General features: G+C 42.7%; 1 protein-coding gene across 4 annotated transcripts in view; it reads right to left on the bottom strand.

The window, feature by feature from the left end:
* AHI1 (Abelson helper integration site 1) overlaps positions 1-2,527 on the bottom strand; it is a 185,800-nt gene extending 183,273 nt beyond the window's left edge. For all 4 annotated transcript variants that reach the window (XM_054024126.1, XM_054024127.1, XM_054024128.1 and 1 more), the window contains exon 1: positions 2,390-2,527. The gene's annotated coding sequence lies outside the window, so the exon portion shown is untranslated. The remainder of the gene's footprint in view (positions 1-2,389) is intronic.
* Between the last annotated feature and the right edge of the window lie 13,906 nt (positions 2,528-16,433).

The following is a 16,433-nucleotide window of genomic DNA, read 5'->3' as shown; positions in this document are numbered from 1 at the left end:
TTCTCAAATTGGAGATCCTGACCCAAAAAGGAGTTGCGGGGCAGGAGAGTCACAAGATTATTTTAAGGGGGTCATGGTATTGCCACCCTTACTTCTGCACTGCCTTCAGAGCTGGGTGGCTGGAGAGCAGGGACTGTTGGCTGGGTGCCCAGCTCTGAAGGCAGCGCTCTGCCAGCATCAGCACAGAACGAAGGGTGGCAATACCATACCATGCCACCCTTATTTCTGCATTGCTGCTTTCAGAGCTGGGCAGCTGGAGAGGGGCCACTGTTGACTGAGGGCTCACCTCTATAGGCAGCTGCGTAGAAGTAAGGGTGGCAATACTATACCATGCTATCCTTTCTTCTGTGCTGTTGGTGGCTCTGTCTTCAGAGTTGGGCTCCTGGCCAGTATCCACCTCCAGCTGGCCAGCACCACTGCCAACAGCAGCAGCGCAGAAGTAAGGGTAGCAGTACTGCAACGCCCTCCTACAATACCTTTGCAACCCCTCCTCCCCAACAACAACTCCTTTTTGGATCAGGACCCCTACAATTACAACACTGTGAAATTTCAGATTTAAAGAGCTGAAATCATGAAATTTACTATTTTTAAAATTCTATGACCATGAAATTGACCAAAATGGACTGTGACTTTGGTAGGGCCATAGTTATATAGTCTGAGCTGCACAGAGAGCTGGACCCTCATTCTTACTACTCACCTCCAGCTGAGTGGGGTCACCTATGGGGATGTGGGAAAAGGAGTGCAGGGTCACATGGGAGGAGGGGGCTGGTTGAGGGGGTGCAGGGCCAGATGGGGATGAGGGAAAGGGTGCAGAGACATATGGGCATGGGGGGAGTGGGTGTCTGAGTGGGGATGGAGGGACACATGGGGCAGATGTGCCTGACTGAATGTGAAAGGCTAGAGGTCAGCCAGAGTCTGCATGGGGGAGGCTCCCTAACAATCCATTCCTGCCCCCCAAAAAACTCTGTTCCATATTTCTCCCACCCATACCCATCAACCCCCCAGGGTCACTCCCAGGCTCCTTCCCTCTCCCTCAGCTCTCTGTTACCCCTGACTCCCCCAAGCTTTTTCACTGCTTCTGAGGGGGGCGGGAAATACGGTTCTGCATTGTAGTTTAAATTAATTATTCAAAGTTCTGTATTTATATGCCTAGTAAGGAATCTATTTGACAAAAAACATTTCCTGAATATTTTTTCATTGTCTGTATTGATACAGACATACTTGCTGACAGGTATTTTGAAATAAATTACCAAAATAATTGAAATGTGTGTGATTATACTGTGTTATTTTGGCCAATAAAATATGCAGAATATTGCAGAATTTTAAAATATGTGCAAGTCTTTCATTTTTTGGCACAGAATTCCCACAAAAGTAGCCCCCACGCAGGAGTCTGCCCAAGCCCAAAGCCAGTGGCCAGTGGCCAGGTGCCTGCTGCCAAGTGGGGTGAACGACCCATCTCACAGCACCACCACGCCCCTCCCATGCGGTCTCAGCCCCTGAAACCTCCAGGTAGGGCAGTGGTCAGCATAGGGTTGCCAGGTGTCTGGTTTTTGACCGTAATGCCTGGTTGAATAGGTACCTTGGTGGCGCCGGTCAGCATCGTTAATCGGGCTGCTAAAAGTCCAGTCAGCAGTGCAGCAAGGCCAAGGCAGGCTCCCTGCCTGCCCTGGCTCCACAGGGCTCCCAGAAGCGACTGCCATATCCGGCTCCTAGGTGCATGAGTGGCCAGGGAGGCTCCATAAGCTGCACCCACCCCGAGCCCTGGCTCCACTCTCCCATTGGCCAGGAACCGCAGCCAATGGAAACTGTGGGGGTGGCGTCTGTGGGGGCAGGCAGTGTACAGAGCCCCCCGGCCCCTTTGCCTAGGAACTGGACATGCCGTCCACTTCCGGGAGTTGCCCGAGGTAAGCGCCACCCGGCCGGTGCTCAGAGCCCGAACCCCTGCCCAAGGTCTGAACCCCCTGCTGCACCCCAACCCCCCTCCCAAATTCCAACCCCTGCCCCAGGCTCAGCCCGGAGCCCCCTCCCACACTCCAAACTCCTCATCCCAGAGCCCGCATCCCCCAACCCCAACCTGCAGCACAGTGAGGGTGGGGGAGAGCGAGAGAAGGAGGGAGGAGGAAGGAGGGGCGGGGCCTCAGGGCAGGGGGCGGGGCAAGGACGTTGGGTTTGGTATGATTAGAAAGTTGGGGACACAAGACCAGCAGCGCAAGGCCAGTGTCACCACTGTGCAGTTACCGTGGCACAGGGAATGGGGGCTGGAGAGGCGGCCGTGCGGAGACGCAGTTCCCCAGCCCCCGCTCCCCGAGCCCCGTTTCCCTCTGAGCCCCCTCCCAGTCCCGGTGCCTCAGCAAACGGCAGCGCGCACGGGGCAGGGGCTCTCACTCACTTTGACCGGGTCTCCGGCACTGCCTCGAGTTAGGGCCGCTGTTGCCGCGGCTGCCCGTTCTCCCCCCCGCCACTTGGTTTCTCTCTCATCCCCCTCCGCGGCCTGTTACGCTACTTTTGCCGAAAACAAACAACAGCTGCCAAGGAAACAACGCTCCGCAGAACGCGCATGCGCCTAAAGTGGGGCGAACAGCTCCTTTAGAAGCCGGGCGTGGAGAAGCAGCGTACATCCGGGACTTCTTCGCAGGCTTCCCACCTCAACGGCAACGGAAACACATGCGCCACTACTGAATCCCGAAGATGAAACGCGCGTGCGCGCCTTAGAATTAAGGGAGGCCGTTGGGGGAGGAAAGGCGTATGCGCCAGAGAGTGATGCAGTGCACGCGGGGAGATGTGGACAACACGTGATGCGCGTGGGCGGTGCATGACGTTGGGGTTTATGATGCCTGCCGCCCAGCCAGGCGCGGCTGTGTTAAGGGTGGCGGTTGTTGGATGACGCAAACGGCCTCTTCTGCACTGGTTTAATGCCCCCGTAGCCGACTCCTGTTGGCGATTGGCCGCGGCAGGGCCTGCCCCAAAGCCCAGGGGCTCCGGGCTGGAGAAAGGGAGCCTCACACTCCCGATCCCTCAAGTGACCCCTTCTGGGGAGCCAGGAGCCCGCTGGGCACAGGGGAGGGCAGTGCACGCCCCTCTGCCCCAGCCAGGGCGGGGCCTAACCCTATGGGGCGGGAGGGGGATGACATGTAGGAAGCATGCAATAAAGTACATTATTATTTAAAACGTTCCTTTGACTTAGGGTGACCAAATGTCCCGATTTTATAGGGACAGTCCCGATTTTTGGGTCTTTTTCTTATATAGGATCCTATTACCCCTCACCCCCATCCCGATTTTTCACACTTGCTGTCTGGTCACCATACTTTGACCTCAACATCTCACTGTTAAAGCAGGGACAATATTTTGCAGAACAGGAACGTCACTGTGTTTCCACCAGCTGTACTGTTGTTATTTGGGAAGCCCCAAATCGGTGTCTGTTATTGCCCTTGTAATGGGTGATGGCCCAGTAAAATTCAAGTTCAAAAGCTTGAAACTGGAAGTCAAGCAAACGAACACAAAAACGTTTGCCAAAAAAAAGCAGAGAACAGACAGTTTTTTCAATATTAAGTCATTGGTTGATGAAAAAGAAGTTAAAATTTTTACAAGCTCTGTGTGTGCATTAACTATGAAAATTAACTTGTCCAATGAAAGTCTTTGAATGAAATCCTGGTCCCCACTGAAGTCAGTGGGAATTTTGCTATTGACTTCAGTGAGGACACAATTTCAGTCTTTGCCTCAGTTATAAATGGCAGCACAAATAGACTCACATATGTCAGTAAGTGCCAAAGTTTTTCAGTGTACCTACACTGGTAATCTGGAAACTCCATTCTCAGTGTAACCTCCTGTCAATCAGCATTATGTTTGTTTTAATAGGGAATAAATCCTTTCTGGAATCATATCCCAAAAAAATCAGTGCAATAAATGATTTCATTTCTCATTTGTAGAAGTTTTCTTGGAAGGTCAAGACTTCCAGTACTAGAAGCCCAAATTCATCCCTGCTGTAATTCCACTGAAGTCAACAGAGTTACATCAGGGATGAATATAATCAAATCCTTCCAAAAGCCTGGTTAAATGAAATCACACAGCCTTTCAATTCCAAAGTCAGTTTTCAACTAACTCCATGCTATTTGTATTACTTCAGAGATGCCACTAAAACTTGTATTCCTGGATGACAGTGTTATCATTCACTGTTCTCAAGGATACAGCTAAAATTCAGTTCCAGGAACACAGAGTGAAACCTATAGCCAAGTATATATGTAAAATATGTATATAAAGGCTTTTTCCAAGACTTCTTTAAAAATTGGCAGTGTTGAGTAAATCAATTCTATGAAGAATCCCATCTCCCCCTTTCCTGCTTCCTTTCCCCAATCTAGGCTCATTTAAGCAGGCAGAAGAATTAGGGTTTTAGTTTGAAATTAAGTAACTAATTTACAGATGACAGAAATTGGGGCAGTGGTAAATAATTAAGAGGACAGGTCACTGGTTGAGCTATCTGGATTGCTTGCTAAAATGCATATTGTTTGTGCCCAGCTTAAAATGGCTAAATGTAAATATCAAGGAACAATGAATGTAGGCTGTACTTATAAGATGGGGACTCTATCCTGGAAAGTATTGACACTGAAAAAGATTTAGGGGGCTGAATATGATCTGTCAGTGTGATACTGTGGCCAAAAGAGCTAATGTGATCCCGTGATGAATAAACAGGGGTCTCCCAAGTAGGAGTAGAGAGGTTATTTTACCCCTGTACTTGGCACTAGTACAACTGCTGCTGGAATACTGTATCCAGTTCTGGTGTCCACAATTCAAGAAATATATTGGAGAGGGTTCAGAGAAAAGCCATGAGAATGATTAAAGGATTAGAAAACATGCCTTAGTGATAGGCTCAAGGAGCTCAATCTATTTAGCTTAACAAAAAGAAGGTTAAGGAGTGACTTGATTCTAGTCTATGAGTTCCTACACAGCACTCAAAAGAACTACTCATATGAGTAGTAAGGATTGCATGATCAAGTCCATAAGATTTCTGAAAGCTTAGGCCCTACATTTGTCAAAGTTATATGCAACTATTAAAACACATTTTGTTAATCTTAGTACAATTATGACACTGTGACATTACCCAGAGTACAATCTGGACCGATGAACAGCTTTGTTCCCTCAGTTCTTCAATCTGGGGTGCCTTTTACATTGCTTCAGAGTGAGAGTTACCACTTCTGGTCTATTCACAAACAACCTCCAGCATGTTAATTGCTCTCTATGAGCTGAGGGGTGAAAACATTAACTGCTATAGCCAGCCACTCTTGAATTACACTGCAGAGAAACACCAGCCAATTCCCAATCCCAGACTTTCCCCAGAAATGTAGGTCTTGTACTGCCCAGCTCTCTTCTGAACAATACAAACTTATATAAAGTCTGCCATTTTATTAATAGAAAATTATATGCACTAATCCTATTATCCCAAATGGAGGTTTCCCCAGACACTTCAATCCAAACACACTGGTTTAGCTAAATCAGTGAAACAAGTTTATTAACTACAGAAACATAGGTTTAAAGTGATTACCAGTAATGAGGCATAAAAGTCAGATTTGTAACAGAATTACATAATAGGTTATTTTACCTTGATAATAATTTCTTCTTCTTCTTTATAATATATTATAAAGTGGGCAGGTTTACAAGGCCCAACCAGTGTGATTTATATGGCAACAGCCACAGTGGAATTTGTTAGTGACATTGGCCTTTTGAAGTAATACGCCAAGGGGGAAAAATATAAGAAAAAATGTTTTAGCTTTTCCCCTACTATATTATACAGTTATAATTTTAAAATGAATTTATAAGACCAATGAAAACCTTTAAAAGCCTAAGATTATCACAAAATTATGGTAAATTTAGGGCCCAATCTTGCAAGGTGCTGAAAACCCTCCACTTCTTGTACTGTGCTCTGCAGGGTCAGGTTTCTAGTGCTATGAAAGGAGCAGTCCTGGACTCTGGCAGTCTTGTAAACTGAAGTCTCTTAAAGAAGAAGAACAAGTACAACACAGTAATTAGCAGTGCAAGCTTACATGGACCTTCCTACCCATGTGTGTCAATGCCTAGGGGTGAAAAGGTAGGTTAGTTTCCATACCAGTTCAATCTTTGTGGAGATGCTAATGTTAGTGATTGCAATTCAGGAAGCCACTTAAGCACTTTCCAGAGTAGGGTGGAAATTAAATACATGCTAATGCATGCATAACTTTAAGCACATGCTTAAAACCCATTGACTTCTATTGGACTGACCCATATGCTTAAATTTAAGTACATGTGTCATAAATATAAAGAGAAGGGTAACAACCTTTATGTATGCAGTAACATAAAATCCCTCCTGGCCAGAGGTACAGAATCACTACCTGTAAAGAGTTAATCAGTTCACTTAACCTAGTTGGCACCTGACAAGAAGGACCAATGGGGAAAGAAGATACTTTTAAATCTGGGACGAAGAAGGTTTTGGTGATGCTTTTTTTGTTGGTTCCCTTTTGGGATAAAGAGAGAGACCAAGCAGGTAAACCAGCTCCTCACAAGATCCTGAAATGATACATCTAAAATTACAGAAATTGTAAGTAATAGCAAGGAAATGCATTAGATTATCTTTTGTTTTAGCTTGTGAATTTTCCCTATGCTAAGAGGTAATTTTATTCCTGTTTTGTAACTGGGAAGCAGAGTCAGAGGGAAATCCTCTGTGTTTTAAATCTTCTTATTTACCCTATAAAGTTATCTTCCATCCTGTTTTTGCAGGTGTGATTCTTTAACTTTTTTTTTTTAATAAAATTCTTCTTTTAAGAATCTGATTGGTTTTTAGTGTCCTAAAAAAACCAAGGATCTGGTCTGTGCTCACCTTGTTAACCTATTTGGTTGGTATATTATTCTCAAGCCTCCCCCCAGGAAAGGGGGTGAAGAGGCTTGGAGGGATATTTTGGGGGGGAATAGGTCTCAAAGTGGCCCCTCCCTGAATGTTTGTTTAAATCACTTGGTGGTGGCAGCAATACTGTCCAAGGACAAAGAAAGGAATCTGTGCCTTGGGGAAGTTTTTAACCTAAGATGGTGAAATATAATCTTAGGAGGTCTTTCATGCAGGTCCCCACATCTGTACCCCAGAGTTCAGAGTGGGGTGGGAATCCTGACAATATGCTTATGTGCTTCCTGAATAAGGGCAAGTATCATTTATCATGGTGGGGTTGTTTTTGTCGTCTTAATGTGGACACCTTTTCTCCAGGAGCTAAAATTCCTAAGATCCAGAAGCCCTTCAAAAATTTGCTATGATGTTTCACCTCAGCTAAAGCCATATAAGCTACCTTTGAAATCGCAGTTTTTGTATTGAAAACTTCAGAAACAAACATCTGAAAAAACTGTAGTCCATTTGAAAGCCTTTTCTAGAGTCCAGCCAATTTCTGGCTTTCAAGTGCTTTAAGAAGTTCAAGCCATGGCTTCTTTAAGGGTACCAGTTGTGGTTGACTTGGACTGAAGCTGAAACCAGAAGTTAGCAAACCACTGAGATCTAGTATTTTTAGGGATTTTAAGGCTTCTAGAATTTTAATTGGTAATTTTATTATTCATTTTAAATAAACTTTTTTAAAATGAATTTAGTCTTTAAGGTGCCACAAGGACTCCCCGTTGTTGTTGCTGATACAGACTAACATAGCTACCACTCTGAAACCTATTTAAATGGACTGTAATTAAATTTAAAAAAAGTTGTGAAAAATCTCTTATATTAGTTTGTATTCCAGTACATTAGCTACATTAGCAGTGTATGGCATGACATAATATATACAACTTAAACATAAGGAATTAGTTAAATCTATTTGTTTAATTGCCAGAGAATTGGGAGTTAGGAGTCGTGGGTTCAGGTCCTGCCTGAATCTGACAGCCTTACTGGGTGAAATCCTGGCCCTGTTGAAGTCAATGGAAGTCTTTCCATTGACTTCAATGCGGTCAGGATTTCATCCACTGTGTCTCCTGGGGCATGTATTGTAACCTCTGTGCCTCACTGTCATCATCAGTAAAATAGGACTATTATACATTAGCTCAGGAGGCTGTTGTGATACTTAATTAATATATGTATAGCACTTTGATGTCTCAGATGGAAGGTTTTAAGTGGGTAGTACAATTATCCACCTCAACACTAGGTGGCAGTGTAGCAACACATCTCATCTAATTTCTCAAATATTACCATAACATTGGCTCTTAATTTTATACCTACTGTCGGAAAATTTATTGTGTTTGATCTTTTTAGCATATTACAATTTCACTTATACAATTAACATGTCATACTGCCAGTGTGGATACATTTTAATTATTTTCACCTTACACTGCTTATGATACCATTTTAAGGGAGACTAATATGAAGAAAGTTTTTTATCTCCCTATTATAATTAACTGTAATTAACATTTCCTTTCCAGATTACTTTCCACTGAACAGTCTTTCCTTAGACAATCCTAGGAAAGATATTCTTTTATTCTGTTCTATTTGTTTTTTTGTTTTGTTTTTTTTAATCTTGCCAGACATCTTCATTTTTTTTTTTTAATCCTCTTGTACCTGGGATGCATTTGGAGTTGTTAGTTCTTAGGGAGTTTTTTCTTTTCTTTTTTTTTTTAACAGGTATTCTTTACTATAGTCCTCCAAACCTTCTATCCTGTCTGTTAATCGCCTGTTGGCTATTGCACTGGAATATTTTATTCTTTGGTATTTCAGTAAGATGTGTTTTAAGTTGCCACCTGCATCAGAATGACTATGTCCAAACAGGGGTCCCAGTATTTAACTTTGAAAGCCCTTTCGCATTTCTGTTGTAATGCATTCTTGTCTTTGTTGGCTTCTTACTAATTTTTGGTGAAGTCTGATTAGAGCAAGGGTAGGCAACCTATAGCACGTGTACCGAAGGCAGCACGCGAGCTGGTTTTCAGTGGCACTCACACTGCCCGGGTCCTGGCCACCGGTCCGGGGAGCTCTGCATTTTAATTTAATTTTAAATGAAGCTTCTTAAATATTTTAAAAACCTTATTTACTCTACATAGAACAATAGTTTAGTTATATATTATAAATTTATAGAAAGAGACCTTCTAAAAACGTTTAAATGTATTACAGGCACGCAAAACCTTAAATTAGAGTGAATAAATGAAGACTCTGCACACCACTTCTGAAAGGTTGCCGACCCCTGGATTAGAGCTTCACAAAAAAAGTGAATGATGACACCTAACACTGTGAATTTACCTGGTTTCATTATGATCTCCATAGTCGGCCTACATTTGTTGGAAGGTATGCTTATTGTCCATGATTTATGGTTTCACACGGAAACCATTAAAAATTCTATGATTTGATACTGACAAGGGAGTAATGAACTTGTGGACCTAGCTTGTTAACAGTTGTTCCACCTGGGACAATCTGAGTCCTACTGACTTTCTTGCAGGTGTCTCATGAACTCCATCTGGATACAACAAGAGGAGAATAGTCACTACCAGCACTCCCAGCTATCTTCGAGTCACCACTGACTTCCTGAGGAAGTGATCTTCCAGAAAACACCAGATCTTTGGTGATCTTCCAGAAAACACCATCCTAGCCACTATGGATGTAGAAGCTCTCTACACCAATATTCAACACAAAGATGGACTACAAGCCATCAGGAACAGTGTCCCCGATAACGTCCCGGCAAACCTGGTGGTTGAACTTTGTGACTTTGTCCTCACCCACAACTATTTCAGATTTGGAGACAATTTATACCTTCAAGTCAGCGGGACTGCTATGGGTACCCGCATGGCCCCACAGTATGCCAGCATTTTTATGTCTGACTTAGGGGATGAGAACTGAGGAAGCGTTGTTCTAACGCCCCAACTCTGCTTGCGCTACATTGATGACAACTCTGCTTGCGCTACATTGGGTTTCATCATCTGGACCCATGGGAAGGAAGCCCTTGAGGATTTCCAACAGGATTTCAACAATTTCCACCCCACCATCAATCTCAGCCTGGAACAGTCCACACAAGAGATCCACTTCCTAGACACTACAGTGCAAATAAGCGATGGTCACATTAAACACTACCCTATACTAGACCTACTGACCACTATACCTTCCTACACGCCTCCAGCTTTCATCCAGACCACATCACATGATCCGTTGTCTACAGCCAAGCTCTAAGATACAACCGCATTTGCTCCAATCCCTCAGATAGAGACAAACACCTACAGGATCTCTATCAAGCATTCTTAAAACACTGTACCCACCTGGGGAAGTGAAGAAACAGATTGACAGAGCCAGAAGGGTACCCAGAAATCACCTACTCCAGAAGGGTACCCAGAAATCACCTACTACAGGACAGGCCCAACAAAGAAAGTAACAGAACGCCACTAGCAATCACCTACAGCCCCCAACTAAAACCTCTCCAGTGCATCATCAAGGTTCTACAACCTATCCTGAAGGATGATCCCTCACTCTCACAGACCTTGGGAGACAGGCCAGTCCTCGCTTACAGACAGTCCCCCAACCTGAAGCAAATACTCACCAGCAACTACACACCATACAACAAAAATACTAACACAGGAACCAAGTCTTCAACAAAAAAACTTCAAAAACAAACTCCAATGAGAAACTGCAGAACTGGAATTAATTTGCAAACTGGACACCATGAAATTAGGCCTGGGAGTGGATGGGTCACTACAAAAACTAATTTCCCTCTGCTGATACACTCCTTCTTGTTAACTGTTTGAAATGGGCCACCTTGATTACATTAGCCTCATTAGCACTACAAAAGTGATTTCCACCCCTTCTTGTCAACTGTTGAGAATAGCTCACTTCCACCTTAATTGAATTGGCTCATTAGCATTTACCCCTCCCCCCCCCCCACTTAGTAAGGCAACTCACATCTTTTCATGTGCTGTGTATTTATACCTCTCTCCTGTATTTTCCACTCCATGCATCTGATGAAGTGGGTTTTAGCCCACGAAAGCTTATGCCCAAATAAATTTGTTAGTCTCTAAGGTGCCATAAGGACTAATCATTGTTTTTGCATACAGACTAACACAGCTACCACTCTGAAACCTTTATAGACAGTAATCTGGGTTTGAACAGGTCTGAGGTAGGAAGCACCAAGTTTGGGGAGAAGGCTTGGGCTGGAGATTGGGTTTTTATATTAACTTGTTAGTACAGCCAAACCCCCAAAAAGTCAGGGTAAGTTTTGGCTGGGTTTCATGGTGTTTTGGAGCAGCCTGGGAAACCAGGTGAAACTCAGCAACTTGAACCAAGTTTCACTTTGAGATGTTGAGTTCATTTAAATCTGAAACTCAGTGTGAAAACTGAACTCCAAACTTCATGTGGCCAGGCTATACTGTGACTCCAGTGGTGCAACTTACCTCTACAGGATGTGGGGTGAGCTAAACCTGTGCAGCAGAGAGCCTTTACTGGCATTGTCTACATTAGAGAGGTTTGTGGTGGCACCATACTCTGGTGTCTGGCCGCCAAATTTGAAAACCCCAGTTTAGCCAAGGCTTCATTTCACAAGTGATTTACTTAAAACAACTGATCCTGCTAAAGAAACAAGAGAATTGTGAGGATGTGTGTTTGGCACCAGTTCAAATGAAATCAAAATCTCAAAGTAAAACTTGGTAAAGACTGCATCCAACTTACCAGAGGACTTTTTTTTATATATATAAAAAAAGGAACCAGTTAGATGAAACAAAGACTCAGTGAGTATAGAACTAAATAAAATTCATCTTTTTTTAGGGAGGAATGTGCCGTGGAAAGCATTTTTGATAATGCTTATAGCCTTAACTCCCCCTCCCACCCCCATAATCAGTGTACATCCCCACTGTAGAGAATATACACTCTCTTTCTCTCCTCCTCCTCTTGCTTTATCATCTTGAGCAAAAAACTTTTGTACTCATGTGGTTGGAAACATACTTATCTAACTGCTCACTTTTCATTCTTTTTCAGAAGCTTTACAACTTCCCATCCCCTTCTCCTCTATGTACACTTCAAGGCTCTACCCTTGGCAGGCTTCCCCATATATCCTGGCCCTCCGTAACCTCTTTATCACTAGTATCTATGGTGCACATCATTTGTGTGCAGATATTGCTCAATTCCATAACTCTTTCAGCATTTTCTATTACCCACTCGTGTCTGCCTTGATTGTCATCTCCTGAATGCAACCATAATTTCTTATTATTTAATCCTTCATAGAATTAAATCTTTCATGGCAAAAAAGAAAAATCTTCTCTTTTCCAGTCTCTGATTTCACTGTTCCCTGTGCTAACTCAGACTGCTTCTAAAGCCAGAAATCTAGGAGGCATCCTTGATCCTCCCACCTCTCTTTATCTTCTACATTCCATTTGTCTGTAAAACTCTCTCTAACCTCTTTTGGAAGACTATCTAAATTTGTCCTTGCCCCTTCTGAAATTCTTGGCCTTGCCATTACCACTTTCCTTCTTGACTAATACAGCTCCTTTTTTATGATTTTCCTAAATCTCCACTTTGTAAACATCAGATAATCTAATAGGAGCAAGAGAATAGTGAGTGAAGTGAGAATAGTGTTGGACTTCTCACTGCAGGAAGTTGAATCTTATTACCATTGTCCTGTCACTGTTTCCATGTCAATACAAAGCAGGGGTAAAACAAAAACAAACAAACAAAAACAGTGTGGGACAAAGATACAGCAACCAAACCACAAAGACAAAAGTATAGGATGCAAAAACATTGTGACCAAAACCCTATATATGCAAAAACAATGCAAGTGGAAAATTTAGTTTGCAAAAGCATCACCAACCATAGTATTGCAAAAGAGAAAATAGCAAAATTCATTGACTTATTACTGAGTTAATCTATTATATGTTATTTTACTAGTTTATCTACTAGAAGTTTCTATTGGCAACGTTTTTGCAAAGTATATATGATTTTTATGTGCTTTGTGTCTTTGCTATGTTTTGGTTCCTATACTCTTTTGGCAAATGTTTTTTTTTTTTTCTCCTTGCTTTCTACTTAGTTCTTGTGACCCAAGAACTCCTTAATGCCAACTGGCAAGGGGGTTACAGGAATTTCCTTATTTTATGCACATTCTGGTTCAAAGAATGTCATGTGAGGTCTTAAATGAAAGCTGGAGTCACTCTGGTCATTAATGTTGTTGTGAAATGTATGTGCAGATACTATGTAAGGAGTTTTGAATATACACGGAAAATACATTCTCAGAGTCTATATCAAGGTCTGAGTCACTAGCAGAGGTGACAAAACAGGTTTTCTGTGAGACAAATGTTTATTCACCTATCTCTTGGTCAAGATGTAAATTAAGCATTATAAGCTTACACAATGGATGTTCTTTTGCATACAAGGTCAACAAAGAAGTGAAGTCAGCAGGAAAGCAGCACACAGGAAAAACAGCCACAGGTGGTTATCCTGTCTCTGAGTAAAGACTATGAACTTTGGGGGTATAAGTAGAAGGCAAAGAAGACACTCCCCTCATCCTGCACCTAGAAAATAGGGAGGTCATGTGTTTACATCCATGAAAACAGCATCTCAGCCAACATTGGTTGAAAAGCTGCAAAAGGTTTTGGATGAGCAACTTCTTTAGGCTAGAGGGTAACCTAATGTTTAGTCCAGGGATCGGTAACCTTTGGCATGCGGCTCCCCAGGGTAAGCACCCTGGCGGGCCGGGCGTGTTTGTTTACCTGCCGCATCCACAGGTTCGGCCGATTGCGGCTCCCACTGGCTGTGGTTCGCCACTCCAGGCCAATGGGGGCTGCGAGAAGCCGCGGCCAGCACATCCCTCGGCCCGCGCCGCTTCCCGCAGCCCCCATTGGCCTGGAACAGTGAACCACGGCCAACAGGAGGTGCGATTGGCCGAACCTGCGGACACGGCAGGTAAACAAACCGGCCCGGCCCGCCAGGGTACTTACCCTGGCGAGCCGCATGCCAAAGGTTGACGATCCCTGGTTTAGTCTATAGAAATAATGTTATGATTTAGTTTTATATCTAACATTTGTTCCAATAACCTTCCTCACTATCACTTGAACCTTAAATCTTTGATAATAAACTTATTCTTTTTTTCCACTATAAATATAGTGAAGGGCTGTGATATTCAGGAAAGTGCTGGTCCTGAGTTGAATCTTGCAAGCTGGTGAGTTCTCTGGTCCTTGGGGACAGCTGTCCTGGTATTTCTGTGAGTAGCCAGTGATATGGGCTGGATATCACAGCAGAACTCTCCAAAGGGATTCAAGAAGTGGGGTACACCTATTGTTACTTTGCAAGGCAAATTAAGGTCTGGTTTAGCCCAGAGGAGAATGCTTGAGTATCTAAAAGGCTGGTGGTGTTAGGGAGCTGACTCCAGCTAAGCACAAAGCTAGACTTGCTCATGTTGAAGACAATGGATAACAGTCCTGGATACTCTGAGAACCATCACAGTTCTACCTGGTTTCAATAGCTTTCTGTCCCTCTCCATCTCCATTTCAAAATTGCCCTGTTGGTTTTAACTGTCTGTTCACTCACTCTAGTCTTCCAATCTTGGTCTCCTGTCCATCTCTCTCCTAGAACTTTCCACAGTTGGAGGAATTCTTTTGTATTGCCCCTTTCCTGAGTCTCTCTTCCACTTTCTGCTGAGTCACCTCCTCTGTATCTCTTTTAAAGCCTTTCTTTCCCTACTGTAAGGTGTACCAAATAAGCCATTTGCCAGTATTTGAGTTGGCAAACAACACTCATCTACAAGGTGACTCATCTTTGATATTCCAGTATACTGATACATAGAGTCCCTTTGGCCACCTCTCACTTTCCCCAATTTTTTTAAGTCTGGATTCTCTTGCCAACTTGCTCTCACTTTCTCTTTTTCAGTCCATGTTGTCTTCCCTGCTAAATGATGTATTTGTGAATTTTTGGGTGATTCTAAAGAATATCTGAATCCTCACTCACATGTAACTCTTTGGAATTCCTGTTCTAAATGATGGCTATGATATGACTTATTTTTCACTCTTCAGTATACATTGCCATGAATGGTATCAGTGATTTTACATGGCTTTTGCCATTTGCTTGTATTGCTCAAACTTAGCTCTCTGTGACATGGAAGAGCCTGACTAGCATCTCCCAACCACTAATCAAGAGACTTATAGAACAAAAAGACTATTGCTATATATATCACATCTGGCAACCATTTCTACTGTTGTCTGAAATCATATTCTCCTTGTTATCAAACACAAGACAAAATGATACTTGGGACCCAATTCTCCACTGCATTGCACCTTGTGTAGTCGAATGACACCAGTGTAAAATGCCATTGGATCAGAAGAGTAGCATTTGTACCCACTTTGCACAGGTGTAAATTACTATACAAGGTGCATTGTAGTGGAGAATCAAGCTCTTTAGTTTCCGGATAAATTAGATTATTCTAGATGTTTCCTCAAATTGTACCATGAAACAATTCTTCAGATTTTCTGTTTTCTTGGTTTTTCAGCATACATAAAAGTGTGCTTCCTCTGATAATCTTAGTCCAAGTTAAGATTGTTAATGTAAACTTCATACAGTAACAACAACAAACACTTAACTGTAGCCTCCAAAATTGAGGTCGAATAATGATCTCGTGTACAAGCATTGCTGATTTGGAAATTCCTTCCATAGCTTCCTACAACCCACCATGTTATAGGCAGAGAAGAATTCAGATTGACTTCTGCTGCTCCACAGTCAATTGGGGGACATGTCAGTTGATCTTCCTAAAATATCTACAAAAAGAACAGGAGTACTTGTGGCACCTTAGAGACTAACAAATTTATTTGAGCATAAGCTTTCATGGGCTACAGCCCACTTCATCAGAAATATCTAAAATATCTATTTAGCCCAGATGTTTTTCACTTAAAAAAAAAGTACAATAGAATCACTGAGTGACATAATAAAATATAATTGGACTAGTTGTAAAATTACATGCCTGCAGATAGATACACACACACACACTAATAATAATAATAATAAAGGTTCCTAGGCAGTCTAAGTGCAGTAGTACCTTCAATGTAGATGAAAGCTATTCCATTTGTTTCTATCTGCTAGACTGTTTGATCAGATTTGCCGACCAAAGCCTGTCAAAGGCATTCACTTCCATCTAGTAATGACTGCATTGCAGTTGTGAACTTCAAAACCCTGTTTGGAGAGGAAGAGAGATGGCCTGGTCTCCTTTTAGAGTCACCCTGTGAAGGAAGACTTGTGCCAAAAGCACTTTATGATATATGAGAATAAAGCAGTCAATCCACTAATTAGGGCAGACATTTCAGACAAGAAAATCACTATCACCTATAACTTAATAAAGATAGGATACTTTAATTTTATATATTATCAAGGGTCAGAGTTCTGATTTCTGTTTTTAAAAATACCAGTATGTATTTACAATGTCACCATGCCCCTTAGCCAGAAAGGAGGAAAAAGCTCTTTGCCACCATATACCTGTTGTTCTTATGGTCCATCTATAAGATGTTGT

Source organism: Malaclemys terrapin, chromosome 3, assembly GCF_027887155.1.
Source record: "Malaclemys terrapin pileata isolate rMalTer1 chromosome 3, rMalTer1.hap1, whole genome shotgun sequence".
Lineage (NCBI taxonomy): Eukaryota > Metazoa > Chordata > Testudines > Emydidae > Malaclemys > Malaclemys terrapin.
Note: the sequence above shows the minus strand (reverse complement) of the source record. Positions and strands in the feature narration are given on the sequence as shown.